The sequence below is a fragment of the Macaca mulatta genome, chromosome 2 (assembly GCF_049350105.2).
Source record: "Macaca mulatta isolate MMU2019108-1 chromosome 2, T2T-MMU8v2.0, whole genome shotgun sequence".
In the NCBI taxonomy this organism is placed as follows: Eukaryota; Metazoa; Chordata; class Mammalia; order Primates; family Cercopithecidae; genus Macaca; species Macaca mulatta.
Window position 1 is genome coordinate 175,979,858 of NC_133407.1, and position 25,846 is coordinate 176,005,703.

Here is a 25,846-nt window from a genome sequence, read left to right on the forward strand (position 1 = left end):
ACTGACTTTTATGGTCAGCAGGTGTAAGATTCTGGAAATTTATATTTATAGCCCCCCTGTTGCTAGCTTTACTCTGACAGGGAGAAATAAAATTTACCCTCAGTTAAGCAACTGAGTTAAACTATCCACAAGGTAGTTCACCTTAATAAAATAGTAGGTGTGGAAATCTCCAGAATTTCTCTACAGGAAATTCTACCTTATTCTTTCGGTATATGATATGCATCTTCAGAGTCCAAAGGGCGGACACTTTCAATTACTTCTCTGGTTAGGCTTAACTTACAGTAATATCCAGTACTCTAAAATCAGCATTTCTCAGTGAGGAAGATTTTGGCATCGTGAATGGGATAGTTTCTTACTTGGCAAGACTGTTTCACTTCCTGCTGAGTTAACATATATCTAGGCTCTTTCCCTGCCCTTTGACTCCTACACCCAATCCCAGACTGTAGCATTTCACCAAATAATGTCCTACTAATTTCTAAACACTCCTTGTAGGTTTGTGGGATCCGCAGTTGAAAGTTACTGCTCTAAATAAATGCACTATATAAATTTGAATTTTAAAAATAATTTCAGACTCTTTAAAAAAGACGTTTCATAACACTATATTAACTAAACCTTTCCCCACCTATTTCCAGGAACATACAAGACTCATCTACTATATGCTTAAGGTGTCCTTGGTGGATGTAAATATTTTCTTCGCGATCTCTGGTTGCTAACAATCCTGATATCATAAAACTTGCATTAATATTTCTATGTCTATTTGTGTTGATTACTTATAAGCTATCCAAATTGGCTTAATTTTGTTAGAACAGGTTTCTAAAGCATTATTTATTAGCACTACCATCAGGGCTTCCACTTTTCAGGTGTTATTTTGAAAAGCATTACAGGAAGGGAGTCAATTGCTACACCCTCTATGGTGGGCCACCACGGTACATCACACATAAAGAGGCACACTCCAAAATCCAGAGAAAAACACTACTTTTGCAAATTTAGGCTTCCTGGTCACCAGAGCAATGCAAAGCTGATGAGTCATTTCTAAAACATGAAGTGCAATTCTAAAACTTTCAGAAGAGTAACAAAGATCCAATTTGTTTAATTAATGAAAGGTTACATGGAATTGTAAATCTGAACTTTTTTAAACCATAAGAACTTCATGATCATTTAGTGAGGATGTTGAAACTTGAGTGTCTTCCTTATCTACATGTGCAGCATGTCTTAACGGACCTGTCAACAATCAAAGAAGCTTTTAAAAACTGCTATAGCGAGACCTAGCAATTCAACTGAATCGCACATGGTCTCCTATAAATATTACATAAATAGTGGTTTCAGTGGTTTCTGACTGAAAATTCAGCCTCTTTCTGCTCCTTTTTCCAACAAGCCATACTGTCAGGTATGGGAAACCCTAACGCTTTCATAAATTTGGCTCTGTCACCTCTTCAAGTAATCAACAACCTCATTTTACTTGGAAACCACTTCACCCTTACTTTCTGCACGTCTACTACCACTTGCACCCCTTGACCTCCTCTTAGAAATATGGGGCTTCTGAAATCCTATTTGGATTTTTGGAATAATTGCTTTGTAAAGAGGTACTCCTAAGAGGCGATAAAGGAGTCCAACTCAGGAGTAGCTCTAGTTAAAATAGGGAAGTCAGATACGTTCATTTATGCCATCCTTCGACTTGGGTCTGTGAGGAGCTTTTCCAGACCTTCCTAAGAACCAAAAAAGCCCCATGTGGCCAGTGAGGAAGGTTTGGCTTGTTTCTCCATCATCCAAAAATAGGGCTCACTTGTCAAAGTCTGACAGCCTTCTGGCCACAGTAACACTTATGGGCTCAGCAGGAAGTATCTGAAATCCTGAATTATGTTCACACTGAACACTTGTTCCTCCCAGCCTTCCCTGATCCCCGGGACTCAGACCCTACTTTCTTACTGAACCTGTTCATTGCCGATAGACTTTCTGTTTTAAAACGCCAGTTCTGAGTCCTTCCAGGTTGTCATAGGCTAGGCTTTCCCAATGAGACAACAAGGGCTAAGTAACATAATAAATTAAAACTCATTTTAAAATATGGCTTTGGGGAAGAGTAATTTTTAATGACTCTTCATGAAGGAATTTTAGGTACTATGACATCAAGAAGAGAGGGGGTTTTTTAATAAAGCCCCCACAGTACAAGTTCTGAGGAAAGAGAAAGCCTGGACTGTACTAATCCCTTTCTGGTTCGGCTTGTTCATGTTTTATTTTTTCCATTTTATAAAGAAACAATCTTAAAGCAAGTAAGCAAGCACTTTAACAGAATCCTGTTGTTTCCGGGACGGATCTTTTCAATGTTGCTAGCCACACACTATGTCTTCCTGAAGAGGTGGTATTTTATTTATCTTTGTATGCCCAGTGCTATTGTTGTGCCTGGCATATATTAGGTGCTTAATAAATGTCCATTAAATCAATGGCTCTGCTGCTGGGAAACCACACAGCTTCCATATTCAGCACAGCAAGACCTGGACAAGGCTGAGAAAATATGTGACTCAAGCCCAGAAAACTCTATGAGCCTGAATTTGGTTAATATACATCAAATTATTACCATGATATGTAAATTCCATACAAATTAAAAATTATGTATCATCTGTGTCAAAGATATGCATGGTGTCAAACATAACTGTAAACTATATTATTTAGACTACAAACTTTACAACTTGCGATCTTACATTCAATACGAAAATGGCACTGATGCCATTTCAAAAGAACTACACAAATCTTTGGCTTTTTTTTTTTTTTAATGAAGCCCTTAAATATGGCTTTGAAAGAAATCCTAGACCATCCTGCTTAATTTCCCTTTGTCTATGCTTCATATCTCATGTGATTTGACATACATGTTAAGTGTGAACTCTCTTTTTTCCTGAATTTGTAAACCTGCATCTATAAATTATTAGAATATCTGCAAACAGTGTAATCTTGGGCAAGTAACCTAACCTCTCTGTGCCTTGGCAACCTCATCTGTAAAAGGAAGATAATAACAGTATCTATTTCATTGTGAGGATTAAGCCAATTTTTATAAACACATACACTGCTTGGAGTAGTGCTTTGCAGTAAGTGCAAATGAAGGTTTGCTATCATTATCATCATAATTAATCATGAACTATAAGCATTCAAATCAACTTGAAATAAACTACAATTAACAACTTTTTTTTTTTTTTTTGAGAAAGGGTCTTGCCCTTCTTGCCCAGGTTGAAGTACAGTAGTGCAAATACAGCTCACTGCTGTAGCCTTGACCTTCTGAGCTCAAGTGATCTTCCCACCTCAGCCTCTAGAGTAGCTGAGACGACAGGCGTGCATCACCAAACCCAACTAACGTTTCAAATTTTTGCAGAGGCAAGGTCTCACTGTGTTGCCTAGGCTTATCTCAAACTCCTGGGCTCAAACAATCCTCCTGCCTCGGCTTGCCTCCCAAAGTGCTGGGATTATAGGCTTAAGCCACCGTGCTATGCCTATAATAACTTCTAACCATTAAACTCATGTAACCAAAAAAAGTAAAAAATTCATTCAATATTATTGAGAACCTACTATTAACCAGATGTTGTGCTAGGTTGACCTATGCTGCTTTAATCCAGTGCTCTCATCAGTCAATACCGTTAAGTAAAGAAATACCTCTGCATGTCAAAAATCTGTGGGTAGAGAAAAAATGGGAGTGGGGGGGCAAAACATAAACAGCAGGAGCTTGGTTAAAATATAACAATTTATAGTGACTAAGAATTCCATGAAAATGCATTTATTGGCATAAAAAGACACTCAAGATAAGTGGGAAAAAAGGTTGCATAGAAAAGAGCCTGATTCCTTTAAAAAATACATAATAAATATGTGCTTATATATACATAAACCAAAAAAGCCTGAAAGAATGAACGCTAAATTGTTTACGACATTATCTACGATAAAATTATGGATGAGGTTTTCTTCTTTCTGGTAATTCTATTTTCTAGCTTTTCTTTAACTTAAAATACAAATAATTCAAAAATAAAAAAATAAGACATTGGGGTATACTGTATAGTTCCATAAACAATAAGCTTTTAAAAATACTAATAGGCTAAAGAGATTAACCAAATCATTTGGAAATTTGTATGCACTTAAGAATAAGATCGTTAGCTTGTTAATACAGACATTTCTCAACTTACAAGTAAGTTAAAAATACCATTAGTGGAAAATGGTCTTTAATATATACCTAAGTTACTGAATATCATAGCCTAACATAGGTTAAACGTGCTTGAAAAACTTTTAGTATTCGATAAGTTACATAAGATATGCAACACTATTATAAAATAGACTTTGTGTTAGATGATTTTGCCCACTTGTAGGCTAATACAACTGTTCTGAGTGTGTAAGCTAAGAGTGTAGTGAGTGTATCAGGATGTAGCCCCATTTTAAGTCAAAGAGCATCTGTATTTGAAAAATAAATTCAACACTAAGAAATTTTTCACAGGATCAAGGTCAATGGTTCTTAGAACTTTAAAAGAACTTTGGAACCACACCAAAAATATAATCTCTATCTCTGCTATAAGCACAATGCCCTACCAAAGCAAAATACCAAAACTTATTTTCTAACTAGCAGGGGACCAATTTTCTATGCTTTCCATATTTTTATAAAATTAAGAATGTAAAATGGTTAGGAAAGCAAGTTTCCCGATGTTACTAATACAGGTTACCAATGTCATGCTATGTTTGAGAACATATCAGGATGTTCTAGAAATGTTTCCTATGATGAGTGGGCAGTATGTCAAAATGACTGGTTAAAATTTTTTCACTTTAAGATTATTTTAAAGTATATGTGAATTCATATATTCATGAACAACCAACCTTCAGAGAAAAAAATAAAACTCTTTCTGTTCCAATTATACCCGCTAGTCAAGAATGCTTCAGGATAACGCTAAACACAATTACAAGATGCCATCTAGTGGATGTTTTTATAAAATTTCTCTGCTTGCTTACATTTCAATCTTGATGAAATGATCTTTTAAAAAGCTATTCTGCATGAAAAAACAGCTATCCCTTACACCACTTCCTCACCAATTACTGGTCTGAGCTGGTGGACAACAACATATTTTAAACACACACAACTCTGACTGGTAATAGTGATTTTAAATCTCAAGTTGAATATCTGCCACTACCACAAAGAATAAGGAACAGCCCAATTATCTCCTAAGTGGTCCAGGACCTATAATGGTTGCACAACACAAGTTAAAAAGGAGATTCAATTTAATATGTTTTTATCATTCACTTCAGATGATGATGATAAAAGATTAGCATCATTATATCAGGACAGTAATTACTGTTACTGCTGCCCTACACTATATGACAATAAACTTACTGGTTCTAAATAAGCTATGTCTGATATTTCGAAATCAGTGTAGTGTTTCCAGCAAAGCCGTGAAAGCGGTACCACGTCCCTACATGTACACAGCTGTAAAGGCTCTTTTTACTATCAGTGTGGCAGTAACACAAGTTATGATCAATTAAAATGGTATTAATGAAACCAACTGATGTAGCATAAATACATAAGGCAAGATGGAAGACTGATACCCAACCAAATATTTATTTATAGTATTAGACTTTGATAATTCAGATCCAATTTATAATTAAACTTAATCTGATGAAATTCATATCTATCTAAATTACCTTAGTTATAGACTCATTGTTTTGTTTTGATCTTTGGAAGCAGATTCTACAATTTTTTTTTAAAAAATTCTAATTTTCTAGATATTTTCAGATTCCTACATTGTAAAACAGAACTTATCAATTTATTTGTAGGGCATCCTACTGTCTGATAATAAGTTTTTATTTTAAAAAGTTTTCTGTAGCCTGTCATAACTGGCTCCCCTAGGAAAATTCTCCATTTGTCACTGCTATTTCTGGTGTCATATTTAATTTATAGGATAATTTGTTTAAAGAGCTACTCTTCTAAAAATGAAACCCTTCAACACAGACTTGATGGGGACCGCAAATCCAGCCCTTGGAGATCATCTTGTCCCCCAATTTACAGATGTCAAAAAAAAAAAAAAAAAAGACCCACAGGGGTTAAAGGTTAGCTCAAGTTCACCAAACCAATTAGTGGCAGAGTTAAGGTTGGGTCTCTTGACCACAAAATCAGAACTCTTTCGGCTATATCATACTGCCTTTTTCTTCTTCCCCAAAGAGTAACAGAATGTCTCCTTTAAAAGCTTCTTAAGGTACTGTAGTGTCATTTTGATCTAAAAGGTCCATGAGGGAACTGCTGCCTAAGTGTATCAGACGCAAACGACGGTATTAAAACTGAGTTCCTCCATGATCATCAGAGAAGAGAGGGGCAAAGCAGCTTCTGTAGAGCAATCCAGATCAGTGGTTTTGACAAGGGGACTGAGAGACAACAGAACAGACTCATCAGTTATTGAAGTGAGAATCTGTGCTATTTACTAAGAGGGCACAAGGAGCTGCTTCTGCTTCCCATCAGCACAGTCCTTAAGCTGGCTGAGGCTGAGGGAGCAGCATTTCCTCCGCAGGTGCTCAAAACACGATGGCCAATAAACAGAAGTTCACAAACTAACCCTCAGGATTTGAGAAGAAAAGCTCTGATTTCCCTCAAAACTGCCATCTTTTGCCTCTCATCATCTCACAGAGTAAGGATAGATACACTATACATTATTTTAGCTCTGAACCCATTCCAGTCTCCAGGGTCTGAAACTTTAATCTGGATCTTCCTATCAGATTAATGGCAGTTGACACCATTTAACTTTTATGGTATAGTTAAAATGTCCTTTCTGTTATTCTTCTGCGACTTACTTCTTACTATTCATAATCATATTCTGACATGATAAATGCACACATAAGTGGAAGTCTGAAAACCTGGACTCTGTAAGCAGGAACATGTCTTGGCTAAATCACCTAACCTCTCAATATCAGGTTCCCTCTTTCGTATCTGGAGATGGCTGGCCCCTACACTCTAAATTACTCTAAGCCTGTTATTTCTTAAAAACACTCTGCAACAAATTCAACACAATAGAACTTACCAGGCCTTGCCCTAACACTACCTCTTAGCAAAGGCTTTAACAGAAGTCTGAGGAGTGTAGTGATAGGACCAAATCTAAAAGGAGTTCTTTGTAAGATCACATGTGAATTGCTTTTGAGAAAGTCTCTTTAGACGTCTTACTTTGGCTCCTCTTCTATACAAACTGCTGTGGGAGCCTAAGAAAAGCAGCTTTCAAACGTGCTAGTACACAGATTTGGTACTGCTGCCGCCAGGCTGCAACCACTGCCAGGGGAAAGAAGTGAGTCAAAGCAATTCAACGCATCGCACGCCTCAATGTCTTCCCTTCACTTGGCAATGATACACTGGGATCAGTCATCCAGCTAAACGTCCAGAGTCCCAAAGTCATTACTAGTGCAAGGGTTTCTAGTCTAAAACTTCCAAGGTGATATAAAAGTTTAAAATCAATACAAAGGAGGTCTTTTTATGTTACTGCTAAATGCTAGGAATAATCTGTCAAAAATTAGAAGGGTAGTAAGACAATGACTTAGGAATTCTACAATGTGTGTGTTAGAACCTTCAGACACACCTTTCTGGCTCGAAGGCGTTATGGTACTTATTAAAAGAATCGAGAAGAATCAAAAGGCAGTTTTTAGTATTAGTTACATAGTCAGAATTTCCAAAGATATTTACAAGTGTGTTTTTCAGGCTCCTTTGACATGTATTTCTAATTTTTAAGGGACTATAGATGACTTACACATTCTTTTCCCTTGAAAAATGTATCATCAAAAGTATTATTAATGGTTTGGGTCAAATTATATCATATATAAGTTTGGATGCATTTTTTTTTTCTAAAGAGAGTGATTAACTTTACATTTTGTGGCCATACCACTCTGTAAAGAACAGTTCACGTCTGTCCACCAATATAAATAAAATACTTGAAGACTGTCACAAGGACGTGTTGTCAAACTGCTCTATGTGTGTTTTACACGAAACAGGACTTCCAAATGTAGAAAAGGTATGTGTTTAAACATGAAGAAATGTATTTCTAACAAGTGGGCTTCTTCATTTTAAAAACAGTTCTACGGGTAGTATTTTATGGTAATTTTCAAGAGTTTACAGTAGTCAAATGTTATCCAGAATAAGAGAAATTTCTAAGAAAAAATTTGAAATGGGTCCTACTATAATAATTACCTGGTTGTCTCTAATAAGCAGCAATTTATAAAACAGAAAACTTTATTGTAAGGAGGCATACTTTTAATCAGTATTATTTTCATTCTTTGAGAGTCTAGGAATGTTTATCTTTGCCTATGCCCTGAATTTTTCAGGGGAACTATACAACTGTTAAAAAGGAAACAAATAATATGATTCCTGTGAAGGTTTTTTGGGGTAGGCAACAGGTACAGAAGCCGAAATGCTGGGTTTAATCTACATTAAAAAATGTAGATTAAAGCTTTCTTAAAAACAGATTTTAAATGGCTATTAGAAATTGTTGAGCCTTTATTAACATAATAGGAAAACTCACTACCATACCCCAAGAAAAACTCTTTGCCCTAATCAAACAAATCTAATTGTCATTACATCCCATATACGGTTTTGCAACTCCTGAAACCATTTCTACTACAAGGAACGTTTTCTCTGACACTTGATCTCTTTTCTTTATTATCAAAAGTCTGTTATCGTGAAACTCTTGTTAATAACTCTTATTAACTTCATCTAACTTGATTTAGGAATAATCTTCTACTCATTTTGAACTCCTACTTTACTTTACTTCATTCAAAATCACAAAATTATGGAAGTCAGAACATACTTCAGAGATTATCCAACTTAACTCCCTTACTGAAAGACAAGAAAATTCAGGACAAAATTAAGAAATTTTCTCAAGGTCCTGGAACTTGTTCAAGATGAAAGAGCTGGGGCCAGTACCAAGTCATTCATGGGGTTAATTTTTCATTTTCATTTATCACTGAGAAAGACTAACAATTCTAAAGCCAACCAAAGTTTATTTAATTTTTAAAAAAGTAAATCGTGACACTCTTCACAAAGGATAAAAATTTTACTTCATTAAAATTTACTTCATTAAAATGACCAACAGTCATTCCACATTCAAAGTAAATGTAGTGAGCACCCACGGCTATGCCAGCCCTTTAAAAACAAAAGGCAAAAGAATATACGAGAACTAAATACTTATTCTAAGATCCTGATATTTCAGCACACTGTACTCCAATGGACTCCACTATTTAATAAAAATATACCCTAGTTTGATACTCTTCCTCTATTCTGGTTGCTTTCTTTTACCATTCCTTCCTTCAGCTTCTAAATAATTCATACCTTATACTTATTAGGAGATGTTATCTTGAAGAACTGGCAATAGTACAACACAGCTTCAAAAATACACACTTTCTACCTGAACTACAAAATGTTTCCAACATAGGTTCTTTTCACGAAATGCCACATTCAACTTATGCTTGAACACTGCAGTCATATTATTCTAGATCCCCTTTAACTCAAAATATCACTTTGTATCACAGGGTTATAAAATAGCCAGGACCTTTCTCCTACTACGTCAAATCCTCTCAATACTTACTTTGTAGATTGTGATTTGAAGATAAGAACACTTTTTCTCAAATAACCTGCACTAAGAGTTATATAATTAACATAGTTATTTTACACTTGGGGAGCTAAGGTGAAGAGATACTTAAGGTCTCATACAAGTGACTCTAAGACATTTGCTCTAATTCTCAATTTAACAGTCCAGACATAAGATTATGCCTCATTAGAAAGTTATCAAACAGAAGATATCCTTTTCTAATTTGTCTCCAAGTTTCAAATAAAATACACTACATGTGGATATCAAAACTTCTAAAATTCATTTTATCACTGGTTAAAGTTTGGTGTTTAGGACTTTTCTAAACCATGTTGATCTTTCTGTAACTGTCTGAGATAAAGAATCACAAGTAGAGACTTTGAAGATGTAAGATTTTTCAAAAAGGATCTGAGAAAACAGAATCCTAAAACTAGCCTGCATTCGTGTGGTCATTATTCTTGCAGCACGCTAATCCATTATGAATATTTAGTTAAGTCAGAGACTCATCAACACTCTTTTGCTCCCTACATATTTACAGCAACAGTCTCTCAAGGAGGCAATGAGTCTGCAGTATATATGGATCTAATAAAATGTGTGAATTGTTTTATTCTGTTGCACTCAATTTTACAATTCTGAAAAGTCTTTTTGAGATATATTTCTCCATATGTTTCTGGCCTTGTCCATATCATTCTTTGAATTGACTTTCTTCAGTGAACTAAAGCATTCACTTAGTTTCAACAAATAATACACATAAAATTATGATTTTTTTTTTCTCAGTTTGTGAATAACATTGAGATGTAGCCCTTGTTAGGTCAATCTTGAAATGAAGATTCAATGTTTTCCTCTGAGGATCAGAAAAATAATTCAAAAGAAATACTGAGCTCTATCACTTAAGCTCTCTTAATAGTCTCAGTGGTGTTTAGGCTTAAATCTCTACAAATTTTAAGATAAAAATACACTACATGTGGATTTCTGATCTTCAAGTTACAGACAGAAGCTCTTATTACAGCAGCCAAAATATAATCTGAATGCTTATTTTGATTTCTTTGCACTACCCAAAATCAAATAACTTTTGTTGGGCAACTGCAGACACTCGGCTGAGTCAATGAACATATTTAAGACAGCTGCTTCTTGTTTGTGAACCCAAAACTATTTTTACTGAAGGAGGCGCAGGTTGTATAATGAAAAAAAAATCAGAATCCTCCAAAAAAGTTTTTAAAAATGCTCAACAGAAAGGATCCATTTAACATGTTTAACGATGAAACAGCAATCTGATCTATGTAAATCTCAGAACACAACTAACAGATATTCCTCAACTAGCCACATTTAAAAAAAAATTGTTTTTAGAAAAAAGCGACAAATTATAAAAAGCTAACATCAATTAAAAACAAACACCAACCTCTCAGAATGTCTTGTGCAGGGAGTGCAGAGGTGGAGATGTTGTTGGTGTTGGTAGTGGGCAATTAATTGGGTGTCAGTACCTACTTCTTCAAACATCTGTAAAATAATTATTATTCATTAAAGTGATCCTCTCGTTAAAAAATAAGCTTCCCTCTAGTATTTGTTATTAATCCAGTCAAGTGTATTAAACATTTTTATATTTGTAATACAAATATGAAACTAAAAAGTTTTCTAGCTGTCAATGAATAAAGTAACCTAAACTCTTCTTTTCTAAATATTCCTGTTTATTCTATACTTTTTATTCTTTTTAAATTTTTTATTTTATTTTTTAATTGACATATAACAGCTATACATATTTATGGTGTTGATATTTCAATACATATGGTGTATAGTAATCAGATCAGGGTAATTATCGCATATCCATCATCCTAAACGTTTATCACTTCTCCCTGTTGGGAACACTCAATATCTTCCTTGTAGCTATTTGAAACTATATATTATTGTTAACTACAGTTATTCTACAGTAGTATAACACTAGAACTTATTCCTGCTATTTCGCTGTAATTTTATATCCTTTAACAAATCTCATTTTTATTCTTGAATATTAAGACATTAGTTTCATTTCTTAATATACTAAAATTACTATTTGGTAGAAAATGTATTCTCTTACTGTATGTTTTAAGGTGATATATTAAAAATGTATTAGTGATCTATTTTATTAACTGACATTTTCTCTGAATTTAAAGTGCATTTCCTCAAATGCTGTGAATAAGAAATAGTTAAATCTAATTAGCTAAGTCTAATACATAACATCTGATTCAAACTCCGGTATACTAATATACATGAAAGAATAGATATAAAAATATGTACGAATATAACCCTAATTGGGATCCATTTCATAATTTCTAATAAAGTAATATTTTGGAAATAAGAACTAAAAAGTTTATCTGTTTTCCATTTCCATGCTCATGAAATCAGAGCAGGGGTGTTAAAAGGTTTGGTGACTTGGCAGTCAGGCCTGGCTATGAATTTTGACTACTAGTAGTTATCTAACCTAAGGACCTCTGTTCATTAATCTGTAAAAGTAGACTAGGGCCTACTTCACAGGATGGTTACAACAGAAACAGACAATAAATGTGAAAAATCCCTTTTAGAGTACCTCATATATGCTGCCTTGTATACATACTGTTAAAAATGCACATTTCCTTCCCTCTTCAAATCCTTTGGCACCACTTCAACCCAAGAGATAACTATAGCAGTTCCTAAGTGATCATTTCCATTCAAACTAATCTGTACCAGATTTACTTAGAATCATGCTTTGAGGTTTTCACTCCGTGAAATCAAACCCTTCAGTGGCCCTTTATGGTCTACTCCTAGAATTTAATTCCTTAGCTTGGTATTCTGCATCTTTTTTGTGCCCCTTCCCACTTCACTCCCCACCCACATATTCAAAACCTGGCCTCAAACTTCCTTTGCCTTTTACTATATTCTAGAAGATTTACTCAAGGCTCAGCTCCCTGCAATGGAGTGCTTTTTTGCCTCTTATCATTTGTCCAGAGATCCCTTATTTAAAACGGCCCTTCTCTCTTCCTCTTGATGCAAGTCAAATATGATCCTAAGCAAAATAACATCTTCTTCCTCTAGATTCTTAACTTTCTACAGCATGAGCCATAAACTGCCTTGTGACACTATTCTATTATTATCTCAAATGATAATTTTAAATCTGTGACTCAGCCTCTTATTGTACCTCTACTTCAGAAACATTCACATCACCATCATCATCATCATCATCGCTAGCCTCTTAATTATAGGCAAGGAGTCTTAAAGTTCCCATTGAAAACAGTAGATTTAAATCTGTGAAGTTAACATCCTCCATGGTTCATCCTTAACTTTAACCTCTGAATGTGGGAGGGGGATGGGAAAAAGTAGGTGTCTCCCTTATTTGTCTTTGAAGTTGCCATAATAGCATAAATCAAGAAAAAGGAGAACACAGTCCCATCATGATTTTGTCAACCATAGTAAGTACAAAAAATAAGAGCCAGAACCTTTGCGTGAAAACTGTCTTGGAAGCCTTTTAAATGCAAATAATTTCAAACAAATCAACAAAAGTCTCCGGCACATTTTTTAAAGATTGAAAGAAAAGGAAACGTACTCAAATAAATCCTTGATTAAGCTCCAATGAGTGCAGAAGAAAGGCTGTCTCCATGAGCTTTAATTTTGAAGGAACAGCTGACTGGATGACTCCATTCAGTGAAAATCAGACCCACTCCTGCCTTGGCACTGAGCTCTATTAGTTCTCTGACTCAGAGTTCCAGAGCACGAACTTTCCTAGGTCCAGAGTGGTTCTTAGCAGGTAGCTGGTTACTAAGGGATGAAAACACAAGCCCCATGTTTACTGGGCAGCTCCGGGCTCATAGAAATAACACTGCCATCAACCTGATTATAACAAACACACATCTATATGTGCTGTGTAGGGGTTAAGTAACAGGAAATAACTATAAATGGATGAAAATGGCAGCCAAGACTCCTCTAAGCTCAAAACAGACCTTAACATAAGTGCAATAATGTCATCATTCAAATGAGACACAGTGCTTGGCTAGCACAAGAAAAAGGAGTAGTGTCCACTGGCTAAGCACAAAAGAAGCTCACAGATTCTGAGTAAGATTTGCTGGGAGAAAACAGTTTGGCACGTGCATAGAAGAAGAAAACCATATTTAGAAATCTTCAACAACATAATATGTAGGTGAGCTTCCTAGAAGGGTCCCAATTCCTCAAAATAAGTATTAATATTAAAGTGCAGCTGCTCTACTTTCTGTTCCATTGTTTTTACAGAAACAATCAGCGATTTATTTTTCAGATTTAATAAAACCTAGTCAGGCTTTTGGAAATGTAAATTTTTATAGCTAAGATAAATAAATGGTAATACACTAGAAAACATTCAAGAAAACAGATTCATTGCTCCCTTCTTTTTCATCAAAATTACAGATCCATTTAAATATTTTACTTTTTAAATTTCAAATACAAACTACAAGACAAAATGAATATTGTTATTCAAGCAAGACCTAAATCTGAATGAAACTATTCAAAACTATTTTAATAAAATACTTTCTAATAATATAGATAAATCTATTTTTAGAATACTTCCTTGAATAATTACATAAACCTCAACATTGAGCTTACTTTTATATTTATTACCAACTTTACTGTATAATAGACATGCTATAAGAGTAAAATATATGTAGTTCAAAATTTATTCTTAATTTAGCATTTATAAAACCTTTTCCAAATTAAGCCCATCCAATGCAGAATCTATTATAAATGCATTTCCTAGCATCCTCAGAAAGAAAATTTTATATCACATATTTATAAATTTTTCTACTGTATTGAAGGATGGTCCAACTTATTTTATTAATAATAGTTTATTTTTAATATTCATTGCAACTTAAATCATTAGAGAATATATGGCTTTCAGAAGACAAGACATTAAATCAAAATGAGAATACTAAATGAGTGTGGTAGGTTTTATGAAGCACTTTCAAGCCTGTCTAAATTAATAAAATACTAAGTGAATTAATACTACAAAAGAAACTTTTATCACTGATAATATAAAATATTAATGTGAATACTTAACAGGTCAAGACTTTTACATTAATCAAAGACACATTATAATAATAGTTAGAATGAACATTCTCCAATCAGTACAGTTTTCATGTGAGGTAATTTCTCCCATTTTTTCCCTGATAAGCATAACAGAATGTTTCTCTCCTTGAATTCCTGAGGAACAAAAAGTAATCTGTTCTTGAGATAGGGTGGTATTAACTGCTTCTCCGAACAGAACATTTGGTATAATACGTTTCCTTAAGAGTTTTGTCAAGTAAGCAGTTAGTTAGGAGGGGTGAATTCTCACAGATAGTCTGGCTTCTTGTGCCTCATGGCTGGATAGCCCAGTGAATCTTGGGTGTTTTATGTGTTTGGAGGCTGGGGGTAGCAGGTTAACAGCTAGGCTTTCAATAACAAATAATTTGACATTTTAAAAACTCACAATTTTTAAGCTTCCAAATTTGAATCAGAATTCAGTTAGTGTTATTAAAAATAAATCCTTCACTAAAAAAGTTTCCCCCTTTTTCCTTCTTTTTTAGTTGTAAAAGTTTTCTCCTGCTTTCTCATCTTACACTAAAAGTTGCAAGACTTAAATGGAATCTTCAAAACCAGATCTATAACATCATGAGAGAAACATGTCCACTGGCTAAGCACAACAGAAATGTACACAGTTTGTATTGCTGAATAAAGGTCAGGAAGAGTCTATACTTGACCTTGGTTAAAGACCAAATACAAAGCTCACCAGTCACCCGCTCACCCTCAGGAGTGATTGGGCCGTGGTTACAATCTACAGAGAATTCAAAGGAAGCTGGTTCCCCTTCCCACTGTAGCATGATTTCTGGCATCTTTTGCCTTTGGTGCAGAGTTCAAAAGTACTCAAGATGAATCCAGGGCCAGTAACACATTGACGAAATATTAGTCATGTGAGAATCTGGAGTCAAATAACTCCTTGAAAGTGGTTTAGCGATTCCCTGCAATAGTAATGGAAAGACTACATGAAGGTAGCAAGGAAAGAAGTCAGGCTCTCACTCACCATTCACCTGGAGTTGAGGCGTCCCAAGCAGAGGAACCACAACAGAAAGGAAAAAACAACTTGCCTTCAGCACCAGATAGACAGACTCACTGACTTCAAGGAAAAGCCCAACAGAAAGAACCAATACTGACTCAAAGATGGTAACCAGAGTGTGAGAAAAGACATGGGGTTATGCTGTATAGCAAATAACAAAGGTTAGGATGAGTTGCCCTGGGCATGGCTGTAGGGTTGAGGGAAAAGAAGAAGGAGCAAGGCGGCAGAAATCAAGCATTAGCATTGAACAATGCCTGGGTTGCCTGATAAATGAAATCGGGAAGCCAAAGGCATTTTTTATACTAGAACAAATCAACCCTAAAGAACAAAGAGAGGAAGAGAAGTTCAATGTATGCCCCCATTTGCTGGGTTATGAGACAATAACTGGCAGGTTGCTGTGACACAGTTATGGGCCTAAAGCCCAGTAAGGCAGATAGATTCAGACCCTGGTAGTGGTGCCCAGACAAATAGTGACAAAGTGTTTTTCATTTCAATTAGAAGATAGAATACAAAATTGTGGTGTCAAAAGGAATCTTACAGATCACTGGTCTAACACTCTAATTTTTCAAAAAAAAGTAAAGTAAAGCTCAAGAAGAAATGACTGGCTATGGTTTAACAAAGCTACTTACTAGCAAAACTATTTACAGTACTCATGATTTTGGCCTAGTGCTTTTAGGGAAATTATTGTAGCTAAGCAGGGGAAAGGCATTTCAGTGCTGACTGCATTTACATCTTTCCTTTCTACATTCAATAAATATCCATTGAATAAGTACCAGGAAATAGGATAGATCCTGGTATATTTCCTGGGAAACTGCAGAAGATATGTGTAGTAGTGACAGCAAGCTTGACAAAAGACAAAATATTGAGATTAGTCAACTAAAATTCTAAAACACGAAGTACCCGTTACAAGATTAGGAGGAATTTTTGGTATTAAAATTGGAACAGTGTGTACAAATATCAGATACCAAAAGAATCACTGGCTAACGAAAACAAAAGAGGGTGAATGACAGAAAAGGGGACGTGAGTTATTTACTCAAGTTTTTGGAACTGTTGCAATACAGAACAAAACATGGGTTGATCAAGGCTCTGCAGCTTGCAAATAGTCCTCCGTGGGTCACTCTTTCTCTATCTGAACAAGAATTAGGGGGAAAAGAAAAGAAATGTACATTCTCTGCAAAAACTGTTTCTTAGAAGTCAGAAAAAGTTGACAGTTTTCATTTATCGCAAGAGAACATTTATTCTTATGATAAGGTTTTCTGGAGGCAAAACATTTAGTAAGCACACAGATCCAGCTATTTCAGGATGTCTAGATTTAAATGAGTTTGAGAAAAGGTATGAGTGACAATTTGGGAAACAGAATAATAAAAGCAGCTTCCACAAAGAGTAAAACTAACTTTTAAAAAATGAGGGTCATCAGGGTTTTTGTTAAAATGTTTATAGGCAAACTCAAAAATCTTTTCCATTTTTAAACTTCTGCTTGGATATAGTCATATTCATGCAAAGTATCATTCATAAAGATATGGTGAATATATCAAACAAAAATCTAGTAATTTTAAAGAACTATAGGAGCCAGAGAGAGAGAATACTTACATTCTGTTAGTAGGAGTATAAAATGTAATAAGTTCTATGGAAATCCACGTGGCATTATCTTGTGGAATTTCAGGTTTGGCGTACCCTATCACCTAACAGTTCAGCTCCTGAACATATATCCTGAAGAAATAATATGTACATAAAGAGGGCATATACAGGACTCAACAACTTTTCCTCTGCTGCTTTATTTCTAATGACAAAAAGAAAAAAGAAAAGAAAAGGAAAGAAAAGAAAAAAGAAAAGAAAAGAAAGACAGCTTAAATAGCCATTAAAAGAAAGTAAATAAATTGCGGTATTTTCATACAATAAAAGATTATACATATATGATGATAAATGAATTACAAAGACAAGCAGGAATGAGTCATAAATATGATGTTGAGCAGGAAAAATAGTTGTTGCAGAAGAAAACATGTAGTATTATTTATATAAAATTTTAAAACAAGCAAAATTTAATGTAGGGGGTACATAAGTATGAGAAAAATGACAAAAACACAGAAGTAATAAACTCAACATTAAGGATTGTGGTGAGGGGGTAAAGAGAGGCAATGGAATCTGGGTGGGGCACACAGTGGGCTACAAAGAAACTGGTAATGTTCTATTCTCAAACTAGTGGTAGGTTCTCAGTTATTCGTGTTAATGCTATTCTTTGTGCCTTACCTACATAGTATAAGTATTTTTGTGTAGGGTAGCAAAAAGAAATTATCATAGTTTAGATTCATCCTGATTCTAAAGATATGACTGCAGAATTATAAACACAGATAATGGTAGAGAAGGTAGCATAATAGGGTGCTGACTATAGCCACAAACTTATTTCTCAAGTTAATAAATTTTTTTGTTTAAAGGCACATATTCAGCTTGCACACCACAGGGACATACAGAGAGTCTAATTCACCATTTCTAATATGTAATTCAGTATTGTGACATTATACCTGTTATCATTGTGAAACTCAGTTTTCTAATATGTTTTATTAGAAGGTATAAAGGGGTCATTAATATCCATGCACAATAAATATTCTTGTATCTATAGCATTTTCTGTATATACAAACATTCTTGTATAGATAGCATTCTTACTTTTAAAAAGTTCTCAGAAATAACATTATATTTACTTAACAAACTATTTTAAAGGTATTTTTAAGTATTCGCAAGTAGCAAGTACCTAGCATGTACTCAGGACTCCGTAAAATTATCTCTTAATTCACATCACTCTTTGAGGTGAATATTTCCAGCGTTAGTTTACACTTGTGGAAATTGAGATTCAGCACTGTGAAGTAGACTGCCCAACGTTTAAAAGCTAGCATAGTTGGGATTCAAATGATATCCAACTCTGATACCCAAATGTGAAAACCACGCATCTACTAGGTAGGACTGTCTAAAACTACAACAGCGAAAATAAATTTCTAATGCAAAAAACAAAACAAAACAAAACAAAACAAAAAACCCAGACTTGTTCTATTTCAGCTTACTATTTCAGTTTATGTTATTTAGAATGCATCCCTGAATCATGTTCTAACGGTCTGTATCAATTTTATGTCATAGTACTTCTTTATTACTTCATATAATCACAATTTACACTTAAACCCTATAAATTCTAAAACTGGCAGCGGATCCCAATTATGTTTATGGAAAGTCTCAACTTGGCTGTACTTCTTTTCATAACTGGAATTTCTCTAAGACTGGAAGTAAAGTTAGCTGTTGGTAGGCTGAAACTTAGCACTTTCATTTCATTATCCCCCACTGTCAGGGATTCACTCATAGGGAAGCAAAAAGGCTTGCCAAGCCCCACAGAAATTACTCACTTCCACTCTCTTTTTCCTCATCTCTCTTCCAAATGTACTTCAAAACCTAATTTTAAACTCATGCAGGAAATCTGATTAATATCACTTGGCTTTCTCTACTCCATTAACCCTAGGACCCGTCAGCACACATAAAACACAATTCGTTTATATGATTATTTGTCAGCTTTTTAATTTGTCATTGTTGTTTTCATTTGCATGTTTGTCTAGCCTGCAAGAACCACTGACAAGAGTTTACAAATTTATTTCTTCTGTCCTGTGTCCTAACAAATTCTTCTTCCTCAAAAGGACCACCGACTATGCTGCGTGAACAGTAGTCACTTAACAAATGCTGAATGACTTACTACAGTGGAACAATTCGCCTCTGGTATTTCTCAATATCCCAGTGAATCCTCCACATCTATAACATGCTGGAGATGATACCAGGTACTGCTAGAGGCTTGGGGTCTTCCTGAGGGTGCCTGGGACAAGAAAAACACAGAGAGAGACCAGAGACAGTCAGGAGAAACACAGAGAGAGGAAACATGGAAATAAACAGAGGACAGAAATAAAGAGCTGAGAGGAGCAAAAGAGTCAGAAGTTAATGGAGAGATTAAGCAGCCAGAGAAATCAGACAGGAGGAAGTTGGCAATCTGAACTTGGGTTTTGGTTTTGAAACCACATTTTTGGTACTATTTACTCATGTAATATGTGCCCTCATGTTACTAAATCTGTGATACAGTCAACCATTTTGAAGTTATTGCCATGGTTTTTCTGAGCTTGTAACTTTACCCATTAAAATTCATCTTCACAGGGTTTCATCTTTGGAGATACATCTACACACACAATCCTCCAAACAACCCAGCTGTAAATAAGGAAGTATTTTTTCCAGTTTAGAAAATGAAGGTCAGAGAGGTAATGTGACTTGCCCAAGACACAAGCAAATAAATGATAATCGAGGCCCCCAAATTTTCTGATTCCAAAATCCACTGCTTTTTCTGATATCCTATGTAGTCCCTAGTAGAATATTATAGAAATCCAAACTGGTTTTGTAAAATAAAATTCAAATAAACATAATTAAGGACAAAATTTTTCTACTTTATGGGACATTGAATTACTCAGGCTACTCATTAGGGTATTTTTAAGATATACCAGAAAAAAATAAATCTGAATAAAAATATCGGAATGATAAAAAATTTAGAACAGAAATGAAATTAAGTGAACAGTCACTTGACAAAAATTTTTTAAAAGGGCTAGAGTTAGTTTATTTGCTTCTACAACTTTGTAATTTCAGTCTTAATGATTCAACACATTTCAGCTGACTGGAAAGATAAAGCAATGTTCTGCATTTCAATGAATTCTTAGAGCTAAGTACTAGTAAAGAACTGGTGCTCAAAACTACTTGTTCTCTCTTACAATGTCTCACCTAAAGTCTACACTGCAATCCAATTTCAGGGTACTTCATAGGGTAGAAATTATGAAATGTATTGCTCTTTGTATGCATGAGTATTTTCTTTTGAGGGGCACTTACACTCTTCTAAATAATCATGCCCTTTTAGTAACATTCAATTGAATTGCCAGAAAAGCTCCTTTGATAAAAGTATAAGCAGGTTATTGGATTTTACAGCAAAATAAGGCAATAAGAACACAAAGAAATTTCTATTCGACTGTGTATCAATATATTTTCCATCATGTTCAGCATTTTTTAAACCAGAAATTTTCAAATAAGGCCTAAAGTATAGTACTGTTCTGCCCTCTAGTGACTGGCTAGGTTTTGTGAGCTACATGCAATTTTTTTTAATGCTTTTTGCACAATACTTACAATTAAAAAAAAAAATTACATGATGGCTTCTTTTTCATCATTTAAGAAGTGAACAAAAAGTACTGGTCAACTTTTAGGATATGAGTGGTATGAACACAATGCAGGAAAGATACTAAAGTTGAATAATTTCTTTTCATCAGGCCACCCAAGTATTGCAAACCAGAAAAAAGTCTTAATATAAACTGTTCCAATACTTAAATCTTCATGCAATTTATTTGGAAAAGTCAAATAATTCCGTTACAAATTTCTTTATTAAAAACCTTATACATTTCTTAACTTATAAATTCCAAATTAGTCAATTATATTATTTCAGAGTCTGAGATATCAAGATGAATGATACTATATATATCACACACAGATGAACAATTTTCTACTAATTATAAAAGAGCAAAAATGCTTAATACAAAGCTATACTGAACATAATTTACCGTTAATTGCTCAAGTGGTACTTGAGGATTTTCCTGAACCTCAGTGTCGTCATTAGAAAACTCACTATCACTTCACTGATATGTGTGGAAACATTAATCAAGGATGCCAGTTAAGACAGAGCTATTACATAGAGATTCACCCTACTACTTCAACGAAGGGAATCTGTCATATTATGCATCCCTCTTAATTTCTCCTGCCATAAACCTCTTGCTAGGAACTGATGCGTTGCTAGAACAGCATTTCTACTCTCACTAAACCCAGGGTACCACTTCTGTGTCTACACACTTACATTAAAAATAAACAGTACATTCATGCACACGAATGTAAAAGGACACCCAAACATGTGAGGATAATCTACAGACAGTGTGGTGGTGTGGTTAGGAGCACAAACCCTGCAGCCAGACAGCCTGAGTTTGAATTCCAGCTTTGCCACTTACTAGCAGCGTAACCTTGGGCAGATAATTTCACCTCTCTGTTCTTTCAGTTTCCTCATCTAAAAAATGAGAAGAAAAAGAGGCACCTACCAGTAGTAATAGGTTGTATCTTGATAGGTATTTGGGTTACGCAGGTATATGCATTTCCCAAAATTCAGAAAATGTATTTTTAAGATATGTGCATGCAACTGAATGTAGACTTACATCAAAAAAATTATACATAAATATTGAACTTGTTAATATAGATATTACACAATATAAATGCTGAAGCATTTAGGGAGGTGTAGTGACATCTATATTTTCAGATGCCTCAAAAATTAAGTTGGATTGATGAGGGATAGAGAGATGGACAGATGATAGATATGTAATAAAATAAATATAATAAAATGTTAATGGCCAAATCTAGGTGGCGAGTATGAGAGTTTCACAATAAAATGTTGGGGGAAAATATGCCTACCTCTCATCAGACTGATGTGAAGATTAAATATATATATAATAGTATTAAATATAAAGAAGAATGACTGACTTAATAATGGCATCTGGCAATATGTTTATTTAAACAAATGAAAAGTAGTGATCTATTCTTTCCAAGTTGGTAGAAAAGGGAGGAAGGTAATAAGGCACTGAGTTCCCAAACTGGGGTCAGTAGTTGCCATCAAAGGTGTTACAGGTCAAATTTCAGACCCATCATAAAACTGCATAGACTATATAAAGAATATAGTCTTTGAAAGTAACAATGAGCTGGATTTGAATCTCAGGTCTGTTTTTAACAAGTCAAGAAGCTCAGACAAGCTATTTATATGCTCTGAGACTCAGTTCTCTCTTGTATGAGATAGGAATAATGACACCTACATTTAAGGCTCACTGTGAAGACAAGGAAGAAAAATACACACACAAACACACACACACACACGGAAATGAGCACACAAAAGACAAATAACAGCTGTAGTTTCTAATTATTATAATCATCATTACTACCTAGGGAAAGTCTTAGTTTATCTTTACCCCCATTCTCTGAAGATGAAAACCAAAGTGGCTATGCATCTGGTTCTTAGACCGGAAACAGCAAATGCAGTTGGCCCAAATACTCTGAAGGGCTTTCTAAAGGATCTTTATTAAAAGAGTAGGCCTTATTTTAAGTTTCACTAAGTGTGAAAGAAGAGCTGACAATGACAGGAAATTCATTATTCATTTCTCTGTAATGCCAATTATAATAAATATAAGACTTACGAGTAAGGCATTTGAAAGTATGTTTGCTGATGGCATTTTAAAGAAAATCACTTCAGTGCATTTGAGGAAATGATATTAATACCTGGATGAGCTTTGATTTAAAATAGTCTAAGGTAACATATTTAAAGAATATTACAACTACATTTACAGAAGATGAGTTTTATGCTCTGAGGGAGAGGATTTGAAAATCATTATGGATTACTCAAATGAAGACAGTGACTCAACACATAGTTTCAGCTAAAAAGAAAATCAAGAACTTGGCACTCAAAGAAGGAATATTGGAAAGATTACATAACATGGCTACTTCATTGACTGCTGTATAAAAACTGCTTTCTCCAAAGGTTATTCACCCCTGGATTACTTAACTCAAGGAACTTTTTTCAGGCATTTAGATATCTCTAAATTTTCAATACTGTCAATCTTGAAAGTCTTCCCCATCTTGCACAGCACTATTCTGCTTTTCCCATCACAGATCTGATAGAATTTCTTTCCTTTAGACTTCCCTTAACAAAGAATGGATATTTTCAACAGTTCCACTTTAGGCATATTATCTTTCACCAATTTTCAAAGTTTCAGCTCTTACCTCACTCTTCTATTAAACCTGTCTTCAGCCTGAATCTCTACCAAACCTCATCTCAAATTTATAACTACATCCTAAATATAATGCCATGGATATCCTCTGTGTTTCGAATCCAATCCATCCCAAACTTCACCTCCCCCTCCCACAAATCAGTAATACTAGCAGCTCCTTACTTCTGATGGCAATATTAGCACTCTTGTGAACATCCACAATTAAATTAAAAACCTATCTTTGACTTTCTTTTAAATACCCTCCATTTGCTCCTTCCCTCTCTGTCCCTCTACATCCCCAAAACGAGTTCAGTCTATTGTCAAGTTCTATAGATTAATGGTTTCTAAATTGGTTCAGGTGATAGATACTTAGAATTCATAATTCAAGAAACACAGTGAAAGCTAAATTTACAATAACTAAACACACAAAACAGAGGCTAAATAGTAGTAGGAATTAAGTGTTTTAGAAAATTGTCATTGAAGGAATCCTTAAAACTGAGTATCCATTAACTTTTGCCCTGTGAATGGGAAAGACTAGTTCTGTAACTTGGAATACTTCAGTCTAAAATATTTCAAGATCCAGAGTATAACCTTCTTAATGTCTCTCATTATAGCCCCATTTACACCTGTCAACACACTACCAGAAGAATGAATGTTTTCTTACCTATGATAATACTAAAGCCCCCTAAACCAGTCTTTCCAATGTCTACCTTTTTCCCTTCTGTTCCATCTCATTTATATCAATTGTTCAAAAGTTTTCAGTGGCCCATCTGCCTTTTGGGGGGAAGGAAACTCACCTTAGCATTCAAGACCCTCTTTACATCTCTGCTTTCACACCAAAGTTTCCCACTGTAACTTTACATATATCCCATCCCACTGGCCCAAGTAGTCTATTCACCCTTCCACACTTCCGTTATTTCCTCCTCTTTGTGAAGTCTTCCCTGATATCCTTAAGTGGGATTTAAGGTCTTCCTCAGAACTAGAAGTTTATTTGTGTATCTCCCTCTTTTGTGCCTGGACTTTGCCTTATATTACCACATTCTGATCCTGGCAGTGTGTAACGCACTGCCTTGCACGTGATAATTAGTAAGTATTTGTTAGCTATACAGAAGAATAGAAAATACATTATTTATCTTTAAAGAAAACATTTTTCCAGTGAGATTACTACAGGTAGCTCAGGTTCTAAAAAGAAACAGAACAGAGCGGGAGAAAGATTAAAGAGGGATAATGATCCAGAGCACAAACTCTCACAAGCAGTCTGGAAAGGTTTCGATTTCTCAATATATAGTAATAATTTTAAAAGTATACAATTAAGGTCTATAAAATCCATGGTGGTTATGGTTTGGATGTTTACATACTCAACAAGGAAAAGGCAAAATTGCTATAAAAAAACCACAAACACCTAACACATATACAATAAATAAGAAGCAACTTTTAGAAGGAACCAAGGTATTTCATAGAGGGTACTAAACTACCTTGAAAACAAGTTTAGATATATTAATTATTGAGAGATATTCAAAATTAATACAAAATAGCTATTGATACATGGGACAGAGACCAAATTGTATTGATTTTTATGCTTATGTGCATGAAAATTATTAGAAAATAAATACTTTCACAGAACATTTCTGAAGATAGAGAAAAAATTTTTTTCTCTTGGACCAATTAATTATGAAATGTTAAACCACTAACTTGAAATAAAGGAAAATTTTGCATCTCTTTAGAAGTTTATGAATTAAATAACAGAATAAGGTCATAGTTGAATGAACTATTTAAATTTTTTAAATATTTATATAATTATCAGTGTGTAATATTTTTAAAAAATAGCACTCAGCAGGACATGGTGGCTCACGTCTGTAATCCCAGCACTTTGGAATCTAAGGAAGGAGGATCACTGAGGTAGGAGGATCACTTGCAGCCAAGACCAGCCTGGGCAACATAGTAAGAAGAACCCATCTCTACAAAAAATAAATTTAAGGAAACTTAGCCAGGTGTGGTGGCACACGCCTGGAGTCCTGCCTATTTGGGAGGTTAAGGCAGGACGATCACGTGAGCCTGGTAGTTCAAGGCTGTAGTGAGCTCTGATGAAACTACTGCACTCCAGCATGGGCAACAGAACGAGCCCTTATCTCTAAAAAAAAAAAAATTAATTATCATACTTTAAATTCCCATACTTAGTGAATTCTCATTAAGAATCGTACTATATCTCCTTGTTTTGTTCAAATAATTATAGTCTTTGAAAAAAATCATCTAGACTATATAAATCTGTTCTTATGCTTAAAAAATTTATATGGTTTGGGCTGATAATCTTGTTAATACTAATAGCAGGTAGCAATAATATTCTTAACTATAATCCACTGAATGA

At 34.7% G+C, this 25,846-nt stretch overlaps 1 protein-coding gene across 27 annotated transcripts in view; it reads right to left on the reverse strand.

The window, feature by feature from the left end:
- BBX (BBX high mobility group box domain containing) overlaps positions 1-25,846 on the reverse strand; it is a 279,823-nt gene that overhangs the window by 127,558 nt on the left and 126,419 nt on the right. For 4 of the 27 annotated variants that reach the window (XM_077993975.1, XM_028844652.2, XM_077993964.1 and 1 more), the window contains exon 4: positions 10,966-11,063. The exons of 19 other annotated variants lie outside the window; for them this stretch is intronic. The gene's annotated coding sequence lies outside the window, so the exon portion shown is untranslated. Of the gene's footprint in view, positions 1-10,965; positions 11,064-19,361; positions 21,988-25,846 lie in introns of those variants that run through there. 4 more of the 27 variants (XM_077993980.1, XM_077993974.1, XM_077993970.1 and 1 more) reach the window with 1 other exon arrangement.